This window comes from Dipteris shenzhenensis, chromosome 2 (genome assembly GCF_047967505.1).
Source record: "Dipteris shenzhenensis isolate YYH24624 ecotype China chromosome 2, Dip_SZ_1.0, whole genome shotgun sequence".
NCBI lineage: Eukaryota > Viridiplantae > Streptophyta > Polypodiopsida > Gleicheniales > Dipteridaceae > Dipteris > Dipteris shenzhenensis.
In genome coordinates this window covers 60,875,607-60,891,970 of record NC_141597.1, presented here as the reverse complement: position 1 = coordinate 60,891,970, position 16,364 = coordinate 60,875,607, and the positions used below count along the sequence as shown (strand labels likewise).

Here is a 16,364-nt window from a genome sequence, read left to right as displayed (position 1 = left end):
ACCCCTCCCCCCCCTCAGACAAAGATCAAAGTAAAAATGATATGTATACCATCTAAAATGTATTGATGTTATGATATAAATTCAGTATTGCCAATGTTTTTGCATTGCCTTGGTGTTCCTTGCTTCCATGGTCCTAGGAACAAGACTACAACAAGTGCGATGGTAGTACTAGGATTAGTCAAGTGATTGTACCTTAGTTTACGATGTCAACATTGTGGTAGGTTGCGCATGATGACCATCACAATTTTAGTATTGGATAAGTGATCACCAATGCATTGATTTATCATTAGCCATAAGTCGTAAACTAGCATGGTGGGTGGTTGTCAACCCTAAACCCACACAATGGCAATAGTGGATAAGTAAGGTGCACAAATAATAGTCACCAGCTTGGACTCATAAAGAGAATCTTGAGACAGTGCAAAGTGCTTGATTGATATTACTTCAAATGAACCTCCCTTTTATAGGTGAGGGTACTTACATCCATATGCTTGCTCACATGTGGGATATCTCCTCCATGCCATGTGGCAGCTTGCCTTTTACTCATACCTTTGCTCTACATGTGCTCATGGCACCATATCTCAACACCTCCCCTTGGTGCCATAATCCTTTGGCTATTGCAAGGTGGTCAGATGTGAGTTACAAATCCATCACCTCCCCTTAGTGCTTGTATTGCTACTTAAGGTGGTAAAGTGTGGTTTACATGTCAATACCTCCCCTGGGTGCTTTCATAGCTACTCTCAGGTGGTCAGGCTCGATTTACAAAATATAGGCAAGGTTGGCAAGGTTTTGGTTTTTCAATACATTTTGTTCTTGTCATTCTGCTCATGGCTTGATGACGATGCTGTGTAGTTGACCTGCTGGTTCTTCAATTTGCAATCTTCTTTCTTATGTAGCTTCATGCATGATGCTTTGTTCTCCCATGTGCCTTGATGCTTTATGTGTGGATGCCATTTTCTGTGCTATGTGACGGGTTACCGGAGTGAGTAGGAGTTTGGGAGTGAGGAGACACACCCACAGTAGTCACACACCAGTGGGTGGGGATAAGCAATGAGTGGTGCCTCCCCAAGTACACACACTAGTATATATATCTGTGGATAAGACCACTAAGTACCTAAGTACAATGTGTACTTAGCGTACTTAGTAGTACTAGAATAAAAACTATTACAGGGTGGCCAGTGCCTTTACCCCAACAACCTCCCACTTAAAGGCAATGTGCCCATAAGAGAGAGTAAAGAAAAAACAGCAATATACATCATCATGTACAAGACCAATTGGTCTGCTTATCCTATACCCATAAGCCATCTGCAGTGTGCAAACCGCTCAGCAGCCAATCCTTTGGTCAACAGATCTGCTGGATTGTCATCAGTGTGAACTTTCACAAGCTGAAGTTGCTTGTTCTCAAGCACCTCCCTGATAAAATGATACTTCACGTCGATGTGCTTCGTCTTTGCATGAAAAACAGGATTTCGTGCCAACTGTATGGCACTCTGACTGTCACAATGCAACAATGGAGTATCACTAGAGTAGCCCAAATCTGCCACTAGCCGAGATAGCCATATAGCTTCCTTGCATGCCTCAGTGGCTGCAATATATTCAGCTTCTGTAGTAGACAGAGCAATGCACTGCTGCATTCTAGATACCCACGACACTGCACCTTTAATGAAAGTGAAAACATATCCGGTAGTAGACTTCCGGGTATCAGGGTGACCGGCATAATCAGAGTCTGTATAACCCTGCACTTTTGCATCTTGACTGCCGAAACATATACACAAATCTTGTGTACCCTTCAGGTATCTCATGACACCTTTCACTGCATTCCAATGCTTCTTGCCGGGGTTTGCCATGTATCTACTAACCACTCCCACTGCAAACGCAATATCGGGCCTGGTTGCAACCATAGCATACATGAGACTGCCACACGCTGATGCATACGGAATCTTTGACATCTCAGCCCTCTCGGCATCTGTTTGAGGGCTGTCCAAAGCACTGATTTTCACATAAGGAGGCAATGGAGTACCAATACTCTTCCCCCCCTCCATGTGAAATCTCTGCAGGACCTTGCCAATGTATTCCTTCTGAGACAAGTATAGCAACCGCTTTTCCCTATCCCGAAGTATCCACATGCCCAGTATATGGTTGGCATCACCAAGATCCTTCATATCAAAGGTTTGGTGCAATCTTTTCTTCAAGGCATTGATCTCCTTATGAGATTTTCCAGCAATCAACATATCATCCACATACAAAATGAGGATCAGTAAACTGCCATCTGAAGCTTTCTTGGTATACAAGCAGTGATCAATGTCACTTCTCCTATAACCTTGGATTCGCATGAATGTATCAAACTTATGATACCATTCTCTGGGTGCCTGCTTAAGACCATAAAGACTTTTCTTCAGTCTGCACACAAGCTTCTCCTTTCCCTTCACTGTAAAACCTTCTGGCTGCTGCATAAAAATCTCTTCATGTAAATCACCATGAAGAAATGCCGTCTTGACATCCATTTGGACCAAGTCCATATCTGCATGTGCAACCAATGCTAATACAGTTCTGAGAGTTGTCATCTTAACGACAGGAGAGAATATCTCATCAAAGTCAACATCATATTCCTGCTTGAACCCCTTGGCAACCAGTCTGCCTTGGCTTTTCACCAGGTGTGACCTTAAGTCGATAAACCCATTTGCATGGCAGTACCTTTTTACCAATAGGCAAGGGTACCAATTCCCAAGTGCCATTTTTGTGAAGACTGGCCATTTCAGATTTCATAGCAAGATCCCATTGAACCTTGTCTGCCCTCTGCCTAGCCTCTCTGTAGCATGAAGGCTCTCCACAATCAGTGAGCATTAGATAATCAAAGCCAGGAATAAATCTGTCTGGTTGCCGTGTCGGTCTGGTTGACCTTCTAACCTGATGACCATCATCATGAGGTGGCTGTCCAGCCTGTTCATCACCCAGTTCTGGCTGCATTTGCATGTCAGGAAGATCATCTAACTGTGGTACATCCATTGGGATATCATCTGCCATATCTGGCTGTCCATTTGGACCTGCTGCAGCATCATTTAATGGCTGGTTATGCTGCTGTTGTGGCTGATTTACAGCCTGTCTGTGTTGCCCATGATGCCTGTCATCATAAATAGTTACTTTTAAGGGTCCCTGCTGTACAACAGGTTCCTTGAACATGATGGTTTCATCAAGCACCACATCATTGCTGCGTATAAGCTTTCTGTTCTTGGGATCCCAAATCCTGTAGCCCATCTCACCTTTGTCACCGTAACCTAGGAATATGCATTTAAGAGACTTTGGATCCAGTTTAGTTCTGTCCTCCCTGCGTACATGCACATACGCGACACAACCAAAGACCCGTAGGTGTTTGTAAGACGGAGGCTTACCCATCCATGCCTGTTCAGGCACACCGCCACATAGTCTCTTGTTTGGTGACCTATTAATAAGGTGCACAGCTGTCTTTACAGCTTCAACCCAAAATGTGTGGGGCAGTGCAGCATGTGACAACATGGATCTGACTTTCTCTTGAATGGTCCTGAACATTTTTTCAGCGGTACCATTCTGTGGAGGATCATATGGTGCAGACAACACCCTTTGAATACCCTTTGCCTCACAGAATTCTTGAAACTCTTTGGACAAATACTCTCCACCATTGTCAGATCGTAAAGCTTTCAGTTTATTGCCTGTCTCATTTTCGACCAGTGCAACAAACTTAGTGAAAGCCTTGAACGTATCACTCTTCTTTTTGAGAGTGTAAACCCACACTTTGTGGGTGGCGTCATCTATGAATGACAGTATGTACTTAGAACCTCCTAAAGAGAGTGTAGGCATCTCACACACATCTGTATGTACAAGCTCCAAGAGCTGTAATTTCTGATCTGATCTTCTCTTATGAGGTATTTGTACTTGACGACCGTAGAGACAAAATTCACATTTCTTTAAATCTGAAAATTTTAGACTCGGCAAGTAACCAAAATGAGCCAATTGCTCCATTCCCTTAATACTCATATGGCCAAGCCGGCTATGCCACAATGAAATCTTTGGCAGCTCGGCGGCATTTACATCGGAATGCGGACAATGTCCAGCATGAAGTGAATACAAAGTATCAACCTTAGGACCCCTGGCAATAGCCATTGCCCCTTTGCTGATTTTCCATTTCTGACTGCCAAAGGTGGTCTGATAACCATCGTCATCCAATAAACCTGTGGAAATCAAGTTCTTCTTCACTTCAGGGACATGCCTGACTCCTTTGAGCATTAACTGTTGGCCATTTTCAAGAACAAGCCTGACATCACCTATGCCAATGATCGAACATGCATGGTTATCACCAAGAAAGACAACTCCCTTCTGCCCTCCTGCATATCTGACAAACAGATCTCTGTAGGGTGTAACATGAAAGGAAGCACCTGAATCTATAATCCAGGAAAGCATATCTGATCCATCACCAGCATGAAGTGTATGAGCCTCCAGTGAAGAGGTGAAACATATCTCACGTCCACTGTCACTGTCACTAACATAAGTAACATGCAGCTCCTCTTTTTCCTTGCCCTTAGACTTGCCTTGAGTCTTGCCTTCTTTGGCTCTCAGGTCGTTCATCTTTTGAAAACACTTTTTCTCAATATGTCCCTTCTTGCCGCAATAGTTACATACAAGATCACTTTTAGAGCGGGACTTGCTCCTCTCTCTTTCTTTGTAGTTTCCACGTGTCTTGGACCTGCTGCGTGCATTCAAAGCATTCGACTTCCCAACAGCATTGTTCTTTCTATTCATCTCTTCCTGTAGAAGAGCACTCTCCACATCTGCAAATAACAGAATGGCATTTGAGTTGCTGGTAGAAGTCCTGAATGTGTCCCATGACTCAGGTAGAGAACATAGGATGAGTGTAGCTTTCAGCTCATCATCGAGCTTCAACCCCTGGTTGATCACCTGGCTGAATATGCTGTTAAACTCAATAATATGAGTGGACATAGATGTCCCCTCTTTCATTTGAAGACCAACAAGCTTTTTCAGCCAGTAAGCTTTTCCCGTGGCACTTTTCTTGGCATAAGTATCCTCAAGACGTTTCCACATCCTCCATGCAGTAGGTTCATCCCTGATGCCTACAACCAGTGAATCAACAACTGTAAGCATAATGGTCGACATGGCCAAGTTGTCCATCTTCTCCCACTGCTCATTAGTAACGTTGGAGGGCTTAACACCCTTCTCCTTTATAGGCTTGTACTGGTCCTTCTGCATCAACACATTGTAGCATTGTGTCCTCCATATGTCGTAGTTTTTAGCTCCTTCGAGCTTCTTTATCTGGAACAAGGACGACACGTCGCTGCCGGAACTCATGGTAAAGAAAGTAGAGTTTGTTCCTCAATGGAACCGCCTGACTCCCTATAGTCGTGCAATTAAGCACTAGTCACTCCAAGAAAATTCCCCCGCAGCGGAAGTACGATCAAAAGTGAACTTGGTACTGTTTCAGTGGCACAAAACCAACTGAATATTTTTTCTCCCACTTGCTGCAGAAACAGTACAGCAAGCTGTTCCTGTCTTTTTCGCTGGCGAAAGTGTGGTACGGCTGCGTCAAATCGCTCCAAAAAAATCCCAGAACTGATATAATAAAAAACAGCAGTACTTTTTGACTTTTTGATAGTCAAATATGGTCAAACCTGATGTTTGACAGTCCCGGACTGTCAAAAAACTGTAAATCTCTGATTTTTTTATGAAAATCCCTGATTTTAGACCTCCATATGCTTCAAAAACTTCCCCCCCAACTGAATTTACAGTTTGGAAGTGAGGTGGCTCAAAAGCCCTTTGAATGCATGAAGAAAATCAGAGATTTGACATCCAATCTGGAAAAGATTGACCTTTAACCAAACACTGTAAGTCAAATTTGCACTTTCAAAGCATAGTAGTGCTCCACGAGATAGTCTGATGCATGTAGAGTGCTCCCACTTGACACATTGCCGGTCAGGCAACAAAAGCCCCAAATTTGATGAAAGTCAAACTTGGTCAAAATCGACCAAATCTGTACCAAATGTGGTTGTACTTTCAGCAACAAGTTAAAGCATATGTCCCACGCACAATAGCATCATAAGCCCCATAAACTGACAGCACATTCCGTGCACTAACACAGTAAGTGTCATCAACAGCTGCTACTCACAAGGCATTTGACTACATATCCATTTGGGTTGCATCCAACATAGCATACGCTGCAAGTATCAAGCACAGATCTGCCAATGCATACACTCAGTGCCAACACTGACGTACAATCACTGGCCAAGTGATAAGACCTGTCTCGACACTGTTTGCGGCATAAGCTAAGCCTCAGTGCGAGTGTAATCCCTGCCACAAGTAGAACCCCTGCACCTGTACGTGTATATGCGCAGTTCGCGGTACAAGGAAATGAAAATGGCAGGAATGGAAAGTACAATGCAAGTAATACTACAGAGTACCTGGTTAATGTGCCAATGGCAAAATGTGAGGAGCAGCTCTCAAAAAACCAGAAATGAGCAGCCCACAGCAAGTGGAAGAGGACTGCTTAGACTGTGGTCGGCCACAATAGCAGCAACTAGCGATGTTGATCTCAGAAAAGGAGCAGCAGCTTTGGTTTGTCGTCAGGCTTTCAGAACAACAATGTTTCTGTCTTTGGGCGGTGCATCTTGCTTCAGCAAGGTTGGGTAGAAGCATTTGCTTTGTGAAGTGGCGAGACAGAAAACCAATAAAGGACAGGAGACACTCCTTCTGAGTAGCAATGTGGCGGCCATGTCTAGCAGCAATGAAGAAGGTATTGCCTCTGAGCAGAATTCTGTCTCCGAGAACAGAGTAGAGCATGTATAGGCTCCTTCTCTAGCCAAAAAAAAAAAAAAAAAAAGCACAACCTTTGCATCCATCGCCATGCCAGCCACCGCAGGTCGCGTCCGCATGCCCGCTAACAACAGAGTTCATATCAGTGCTGCCCTTCAGACTCATGGCATCTGGCAGAGCGCCATCGTGTATGACCCTTACGCCCCTGATAAAAAACAACCTGCCCCCGATCGTGGAGGAGAATCCGCTGTCTCTGGCGCTGAGCAGAATGCCTACGATAGTTTCCAGGGCTTGCTTGCCTTAGCCCGCCTTACCGGCTCCAATGCCAACGAGGCTCGCGGCTCCTGTAAGAAATGTGGCAGAGTTGGGCATCTCACCTTTCAGTGTCGCAATTTTCTGGCCGTTAAGGAGGAAGTCGTAGCAACTGCCGTGGCTTTGATGGAACGGGAGGGAGGCTTGAAGAAGGACAAGGCGGACGACGGATCGACGGGTTCCTCAGAGGAAGGGAGTTTAGACGAAGAAATTGATCTCTCCGATAGCTTCGAGGATTCTGAAATGGAGCGGGCAATCACGGCTAAGTTCGGAAAGAACGTTCTCAAAAGCTCTGATACCAGTTGACGGGTTACTGGAGTGAGTAGGAGTTTGGGAGTGAGGAGACACACCCACAGTAGTCACACACCAGTGGGTGGGGATAAGCAATGAGTGGTGCCTCCCCAAGTACACACACTAGTATATATATCTGTGGATAAGACCACTAAGTACCTAAGTACAATGTGTACTTAGCGTACTTAGTAGTACTAGAATAAAAACTGTTACAGGGTGGCCAGTGCCTTTACCCCAACACTATGGTCATCTCATGCACTTGTGCTTTTGGCATGATTTTTGCATTCATGCATTGCTTTTGCATTTGTTGCAAAGGTCTTACCAATTGATTTCTTTCAATATTGGCAGTGCCTAATTGCATACAATGATTCTAATCTTATAGGTGCGTAGAGCTCAAAAAGACGATCACTTTTCCTTTTTGGAGCATGTCCAAATTCTTTCTGGATTGCAAGTTACGGCTTATTGAAGGTTTTGTGAAGAAGAGGGCCTTTGATGATGTGGCACAAGGATTCACATACTGAATTCCATACTGTGCTTAACAAGAGGCTGTGTGCTTAGAAGGCACTTGGGTGATGTGGCACAATTTTGACCAAACTGAAATTTAACCAACCTGTAACTGAACCAAATCCTATGTAACCTAACCAAAGTCTATAACTCAAGGTTAGCTAAACTCAACCGTTGTGTTAACCAAGGTTAGAATCTATCTTCCACATGGCAAGAAACTGACCAAGCCTACGAACCATGGCTTAACATCAGCTAACCTTGGTTACAGCCTATCTGCCACGTGGCCTAATGCTAGAACCTTAGGAGAAATTGAAGGTTTGATGTGCAGGAACGTCGACGACGGACGAGCGATGGAGAGAGCTCGAGGAGCTGCAAGCTGAGCTAATGGAGTGAGCCACTGTAGAGAAGCCGAGTATGGGCTTGAGAAGTTTGGGAGCTGCGAGAGATGGAGGAGCTCACAGGGGTCATCAAGGAGAAGGAGAAGGCTGATGCAGAGAGTTTCGTTCGTAAGCTGGAGAGTCGTGCTGCTTTGGCTACTGGAGAGCATCGAGGATGGCCGGCTGGGAGCTGTTGATGGCCTTATTAGAGCTTGCTAGAGCTCTGAGCTGCTAAAGCGTGCATGGAAGCCATCGTCGATGCTTTGTGGATGCCGGGCTATGCTTGTGTAGCGCTACTCACGGGTTTTAGGCTCTTTGTTGTAGAAGGTTATGAGCCGGCGCTGAGAGGCTAGAGGCGATGCTTTTGTAGCAGTTCTTCTGGGCCGAGAGCTTGTGGAGTGGCAGTAGTGCAGAGTAGCTTCTTCGCAGATGGTTAGCCAGGCTTATGGCACTAGAGACGGAGCGAGCAGTCTAGAGTGTCATTGCCTGGTGAGTGGCACCACTTGATGGAGTCGGCCACTGTGGAGCAACTGAGGTGTGAGCGCCACTCGTTGAGAGCCACTTAGATGGCCGATGCTCCGTTGTACCTTGTCATTGGAGTGTCGTTGTAGTGGTTGGCTGTCCTTGGTTGGTTGAGCTATAGAGCAGTTGCTAGAGCGCTTGACTCTCTAGGAGTTGCTAGTCCGAGGAGAAGTTTGCTACCTATAAGAATGATTCTAAATGTGCAGGAACTTCGAGGAATCGGCTCTGACTGTGTCTCTACACAAAGCTTGATGAGGAACGATTGGATTTTGATAATGAACCAGCCCCAAAAAATTGCAAGACGTCCTTCTCTCTCTCTCATAAATCTTTCAAGAGAAGAATGTTATCTCTCACAAACACTCAAGCAGAGTCCCTCAATGAACGGAAAGGCATGACGGAAATTTCTTTTAAAGAACTCTCAATCCAAACTAAAACTAATCTTACATTCTAAAACTAATCTAGGAATGGGAGCAATCGTAGTGAACTACTAATGAGCTAAACTGGGATGGCTAAACCTATGCTCTGATACCATGACAAATCGAGGGATCGAGCTCTCCTAGTCATGAGACAACATCCTAATACAACACTAATCTAAGGAGGATGCAACCTAAGTGCAAACATGATGAAGAGAGTGCTCATGACATGTACCTCAAGTCAATTAGGTTCCAAGATAGATTAGCTTGGACTCATAAAGAGAATCTTGAGATAGTGCAAAGTGCTTGATTGATATTACTTCAAATGAACCTCCCTTTTATAGGTGAGGGTACTTACATCCATATGCTTGCTCACATGTGGGATATCTCCTCCATGCCATGTGGCAGCTTGCCCTTTACTCATACCTTTGCTCTACATGTGCTCATGGCACCATATCTCAACAATATTTGCATAAAAATCATTCCTCCCATACAAAATGACTATGAAATATCCTTTTTTAAGGATAAGAGGAGCATGTTTTCCTTACTCTCCATGACCTCCAATAGACCCCATGATGTGCTCATGCATTTCTATACCCATTTTGAAGAAAATTCTTCCTTTCTTATGTCCAGGCACAATATGAAACTCAAAATTAATAGCTCTTACTAGATGAGAGTACACAAATGTAGGATTACTCTTGTCTTTATTTATCGTATGTTGATTTTTCCCTCATGGATAGGCTGAGTGCAAGGCATGTTATAATATTGTGGGCATTTTGCAACTTCTCCTAGCTTAATTGGTGATTACATAGAGATCACTTAATAACAACACCATAGCCATCATATTCCCCCTTGCCATGGCTAGACCCAAAGAAATTACACATACTATTTACATCAATGAAAGATGTAAGCCTTGAAACAAAGTGGAATCCATGGGCTTATTTGAATTGAGAGGAATCTCGATCTAGTCACACCCAATTCTTTTTTATATTTGATTGTAAATAGGAATCATGGTTTTTGAGCCATTCCCAATGCAATAGAAACACATGCTATAAAACTAAGATGTGTTCCTTGTGACTTGAATATTATAAATGGTATGTTCATTGCACTAACATGGACTCTTGTGAGTTGACAAGTAGATTGACAACAATAATAGAAGAATCAAGCACATCTGTGTACGTTATATGAATGAGAAATGGTATTTGCTTGTTGTGCCAATGAGCACTTTGGATCTTATCTTGTTTTTGAAATGAGTAGTTCTACACAATCTATGACAAAGACAATCATGTCATGTGGAAAATTAGCTTGACAGGTCTTTAATTGGTTATCTTGCCAACTGGGCGTTAAAATTGTGAACTGCATATTTTGGTATGGATTCAACCAAGTGGTCTATTAGCTCCCTCGACTAAGTGCTCTTTTATGATAGTAGCCATCTCTTTTTATTAGATTTTTTAATGTTACCCATTTCAAATCCCCTCCATTTTAGAGTAATGCTTTCTTCCCTCATTTCATTTGGACATACATTAAACTTCTTTGTCACACCACAATCTTTGCATGTACCATGAATGCATTCTATGCGATGCCCTCACAATCCATAGGCTTTGGACAAAATGTTGGCTCCCACATAAACCTTAGGGTTCCAAACTTGCTCTCCCTTACAAAACATGAGGAGGATCCAACTGGCCTACAAATTGAGCATCCATCTAGCAAACATGAGAATATATCTCCATGGAGAAATCTTGGAACATGACTAGATCTCAAGTCATTCAATGCTTGTATGGCCTAGTTAAACTCTATGTACAATCTACAACAACACACACACCTCTCTTTGAGTTTCTTCACATACCATTTCTTACAAAGCTCAAGGCTCCTTTGCTCAATCAAAATGTTATGGTTTTGAACTATAAACTTGAGATACAACTCGATCTATTTACCCAGTTCAAAACCAGCCACTTGAAAATTCACTAATCAAACAAAAATTATCAATAAGAGGCAATAACACCATTTCAACCATAAAATAGCTACTAGATTATTCACTAAGAGAAAACAAAATAATTACAACCCTTAGGCTAGTTAAGGATAGTCACAATTTCAACTATCTTCAATCATAAAAAACAAATCAATTTCATTATTAGAATTATATATTGTTGTTATATTTTTTCATTACACCAAACAAAATAGTTTCAACCACTGGGCTAGTCTACAACATGGTCTATGGTATGTTGCAGTGCCAACTCCATATGTTTTATGTTACTACCCTTATCCAAAATCTAGGGTAAGGGGGACAAGGTCCATGAAAAATATGCATGGATTTCCTAGAAATTTTTAAATCATGCAAGGAAGAAATATGAAAATTTAAGGTACCCCTTCCCACATAACAAGTAATATACTTTTAAAAAAATGCAAGATTTTCAAAATATTGCATATTTTGCATTATATGTGAGGCCTTAGGGGGGGGGGTCTCTTGGCCCAGGGTTTACCGACCTCCATTGGAAATCATATAACTTTTTTATGTGTTGCCCAAATTTCAAGATGAAAAGGCATATTTGAAGCTCTTTTAGTGTAGAATACAACCATGCCAATATAACTAAAATTTAATTCTGGCATATTTCCAAATTCATCTCATACTAAATATTTCAAATGGTATTCTTATTGAAGGGAGTTGGCACCAAACGGTTGCACGATGTTCCAGATCCAACAATTGGGCTTATTTTGGATGATAAAATTAACCACATTAAAACAAATCAATTACACATGAAGAACATCATCCAACACATATTAAGAATACCAAAAATATTTATTTCTAACCCAACCACACTGATTTAGGACAATCACATAAGTGGTATTTGACCTAAACTAGCTACGTGGCATGTTGCTATTTATTTATGTTCCAACCACATAATTGGTTTTACACCAAAACTAGCTCGATATGGTATGTTGCATGATGTTCCAACCATTGGACTGGTTTGCTTATAACTAAAACAATTGGTTGGGCTAGTCTAGAAGAAGATCAATTACATAACAACAAAAAGGTACATTGTGAAATATATTGATGTGGTCTAGAAGATGAGCAATTACATAATAACAAAAAGGTACATTGCAAATCATATTGTTGTTTGACTTAAAGAACACCAAAACATTACTCATTAAGAACATGAAGATAAATCAATTACGCACATTTGATATTGCTCTTTCACTATAGGACAATGCTTCCATACATGTGTTGGATACACGCGATGAGTTACAGGTGCATGTATAGTCGCGCGTGGATTTGAGTAATATCGAGTGCATGTATATTGGCATCTAAATTCACATGTATACCGACTTAAAAAACGTGTGTAATAGTGCATGTATACATGCGTAAACATTGTGTCATAAATGCAAATATCCACGCTTTATTACACACGATAGCAAGGAAAAAGTTCATTTTAAAGAAGAACTCCATATCTTTTAAAAAAAGAAAAACCATCTTCTTTAAACCATCTCATAGTACATTACAATATATGCCATTACACAATCCCACTACATGCATTTTGTTACATCCTATAACATTGCTCTACCTATTTGATGTAATTCATTATAGGCTGTGGGCCAATTTTGCCAAGTTAAGGGCTAGGAAGCTAGGCCAAGAAATTGAGAGTGCTCTCAACGGAAGCAAGAATGGAAGAAGGAGAGAGAGAGACAGAGAGCCACACAAGTTTTGGTGGGTGTAGAACCACCCTAATCTTCTTTTTCATTCATTTGTATATGTGTTTGAGTATTGTACATAACCGAGGTAAAGGCACACTGACCTTTAACCCCCACAACCTCCCACTTAAAAGAAAATGTGCCTTTAATGGAGAACAACTAGTGAGCATACTATCCAATGCCCATCAATACACGACAATACTCAAACCGCTGACTAGGTAGACTCTTCGTCAGCATATCTGCAGGGTTATCATCTGTATGAACCTTGACAAGCTCTATGCGCTTGTCCTCAAGTACCTCCCTGATGAAATGGTACCTGACCTCAATGTGTTTGGTCTTTGCATGAAAGACTGGATTCCATGCTAGCTGAATAGCACTCATGGAATCACTATGCAATGTCGGTACACCTATATGAATCCCCAAATCTCCCACTAGCCGATCAAGCCATATAGCCTCCTTGCAACCCTTTGTGGCTGCAACATACTCAGCCTCTGTGGTAGACAAAAAAGCAACGCACTTCTGTGCGCGAGACATCCACGACACTGCACCACCTGCAAAGGTGAACACATAACCAAAAGTGGATCTCCTACTATCCACATGCCCTGCATAGTCTGAATCTGTGTACCCAAGTACACACATGTCTCCTTTACCAAAGCAGATGCACATCTCCTTGGTACCCTTCATGTACCTCATGATGCACTTAACTGCCTCCCAATGCCTCTTTCCTGGATTAGCCATATAGCGGCTAACAACTCCCACTGCAAATGCAATGTCTGGTCTAGTAGCTATCATAGCATACATAAGACTCCCAACCGCTGATGCATAAGGAACCTTAGCCATCATGGCCCTCTCCTCTTCTGATTTGGGACTATCTGTATGACTCAGTTTCACATATGGAGGCAATGGAGTACTCACTGCCTTCCCCCCCTCCATATTGAAACGTTGCAATACTGTTGTAACATACTCTTTTTGTGAAAGCCAAAGGAGTTTCCTACTCCGATCACGCGTGATGCGCATACCAAGAATATGCCCTGCAAGTCCCAAATCCTTCATATCAAAGGCCTCATGCAACTTGGCCTTTAATGCATCTAGCTCATAAGTATTCTTGCTAGCCAATAGCATATCATCCACATATAGTGCTAGGATTATCAGGCTATTATCCTTAGCCCTTTTAGTGTAGAGGCAGTGATCAATTTCACTCCTTCTAAAACCCTAGGACCGAATGAAAGCATCAAACTTCTGATACCATTCTCTAGGCGCTTGCTTAAGACCATAGAGACTCTTCTTTAGCTTGCAAACTAAATGCTCTTTGCCCTTTTCTTCAAAGCCTTCCGGCTGCACCATGTAAATTTCCTCATGCAAATCCCCATGCAAGAAAGCTGTCTTGACATCCATCTGCATAAGCTCCATATCCTCTAATGCCACTAGTCCAAGCATGCATCTAAGTGTGGTCATCTTCACAATCGGAGAGAATATCTCATCAAATTCCACACCCTTCTCTTGCTTGAACCCTTTAGCAACCAAACGGGCCTTGTACCTAGGCACATCATCACCTGTGACCTTCATCTTGTAGACCCATTTCCATGGCAATGCTTTCTTTCCATGTGGCAAAGAAACCAAGTCCCAAGTCTTATTCTTCATAAGTGAACTCATCTCTGATTGCATAGCATACTCCCACTTGCGTTGATCCTCATGCATCATAGCCTCTCTATAGCAAGAAGGCTCCCCGCAATCAGTAAGCATCACATAGTCTACCCCTGGAACAAACCTATCAGGCGGTCTAGACACTCTAGATGATCTTCTCAAGGGCATTTCAGCTTGCTGTCCCACTTGCATATCAGCCACATTTGGCTCATCATTTCCACTAATAGATGATCCATCATCTACCCTTGATTGTATACCTGTGGGAGTACTTGGTTGTACCATTTCTTGCACATTTGGTGCATGGACAGCTTGCTGTCTATCAACATATGCAGGTGGATTCACATCCTGGAAAGTGATTCTCCTCATTTCCACATCCCTCATGGGTTCCTTATGCATCTTCTTCTCATTGAAGACCACATCATGGCTGCATATGATCTTCTTTGCTTCTGGATCCCAGAGACGATAGCCCATCTCTCCACTTTCACCATAACCCAGAAAGATGCATTTCCTAGACTTAGGATCTAGCTTCTTTCGAAGCTCTTTTGGCACATGTGCATATGCCTCACACCCAAATATACACAAATGAGAGTAAGAGGGCTTCTTGCCACTCCATGCCTCTTCAGGAATACCACCATCCAAACTCTTACTAGGTGATCTATTGATCACATGCACTGCTGTCTTCATTGCCTCAGCCCAAAAACCACCAGAAAGACTTGCATTGGAAAGCATGCATTGCAACCTTTCTTGAATGGTACGGTTCATCTTTTCTGCAACTGGATTTTGCTCTGGAGTACGAGGGGATGTGAGCTCCCTCTTAATCCCACGTGTATCACAGAAATGCTAAAAGTCATGAGAGAGATACTCTCCACCATTGTCAGTCCGTAGGCATTTAAGCATTCTACCTGACTGATTCTCAACCAAGGCCAGCCATTTCTGAAATACCTGGAACACATCACTCTTCCGAGCTATAGCATAAGCCCACACTTTCCTAGTTGCATCATCAATGAATGTCACATAGTATTCAGCCCCGCCTAATGACCGTGTAGGCATGGGACCACATACGTCTAAATGCACCAAATCAAGCATTTCAAACTCTTTCTTTCCCCTTCTTTTATGGGCTGATTTAGTCTGCTTCCCATAGAGACAATGCTCACAAAATTCAAAATCAGAGAAACTCAAATGCGGTACATAACCCAAATGGCATAAGAGTTTCATTCCATTCTGGCTCATGTGCCCCAACCTGCAATGCCACAAAGAAGTGCTTGGCTGCTCGGTTATTGCAACAACATGATCAAATACCCCTGATACATGTAAGGGATACAAAGTCCCACACTTGGCACCCCTAGCCAAAAGCATAGAGCCCTTCTGAATTTTTCAACTCTGAAAGCCAAAAGTGGTGTGAAAACCAGCATCATCTAGCTGACCCACTGAAAGAAGACTCTTGGTCAGCTTAGGCACATGTCTCACATCTTTCAAAATTAATGCAGACCCATTTGCAAAAGAAAATTTTATGTCACCTACTCCCACTATGTCACATGCATAGTCATTTCCAAGATGCACACAACCTGTCTTTCCACTGTCATAAGTGGAGAACCATTCCCTATGGGGAGTAACATGGAATGAAGCACCAATATCCAAAATCCAATCCTGGGAATATGCATCATCTGAAGTGGTAAGCAACTCTGCAGATAAACTAGACATGAAGAGAACGTCATTGTCACTATCATGTGTGACTGCATTGATCTCCTCGATCTTCACTTTTCCTTTGTCCTCCCTTGGACTCTCTTCCTTTTGATTTGCACCCCAATTTGTATTCTTTTTC

At 42.6% G+C, this 16,364-nt stretch overlaps 1 pseudogene; it reads left to right on the top strand.

The window, feature by feature from the left end:
• The first annotated feature begins 6,882 nt into the window (after positions 1–6,882).
• On the top strand, positions 6,883–7,410 carry LOC147905088 (CAX-interacting protein 4 pseudogene; annotated as a pseudogene).
• Positions 7,411–16,364: the final 8,954 nt, after the last annotated feature.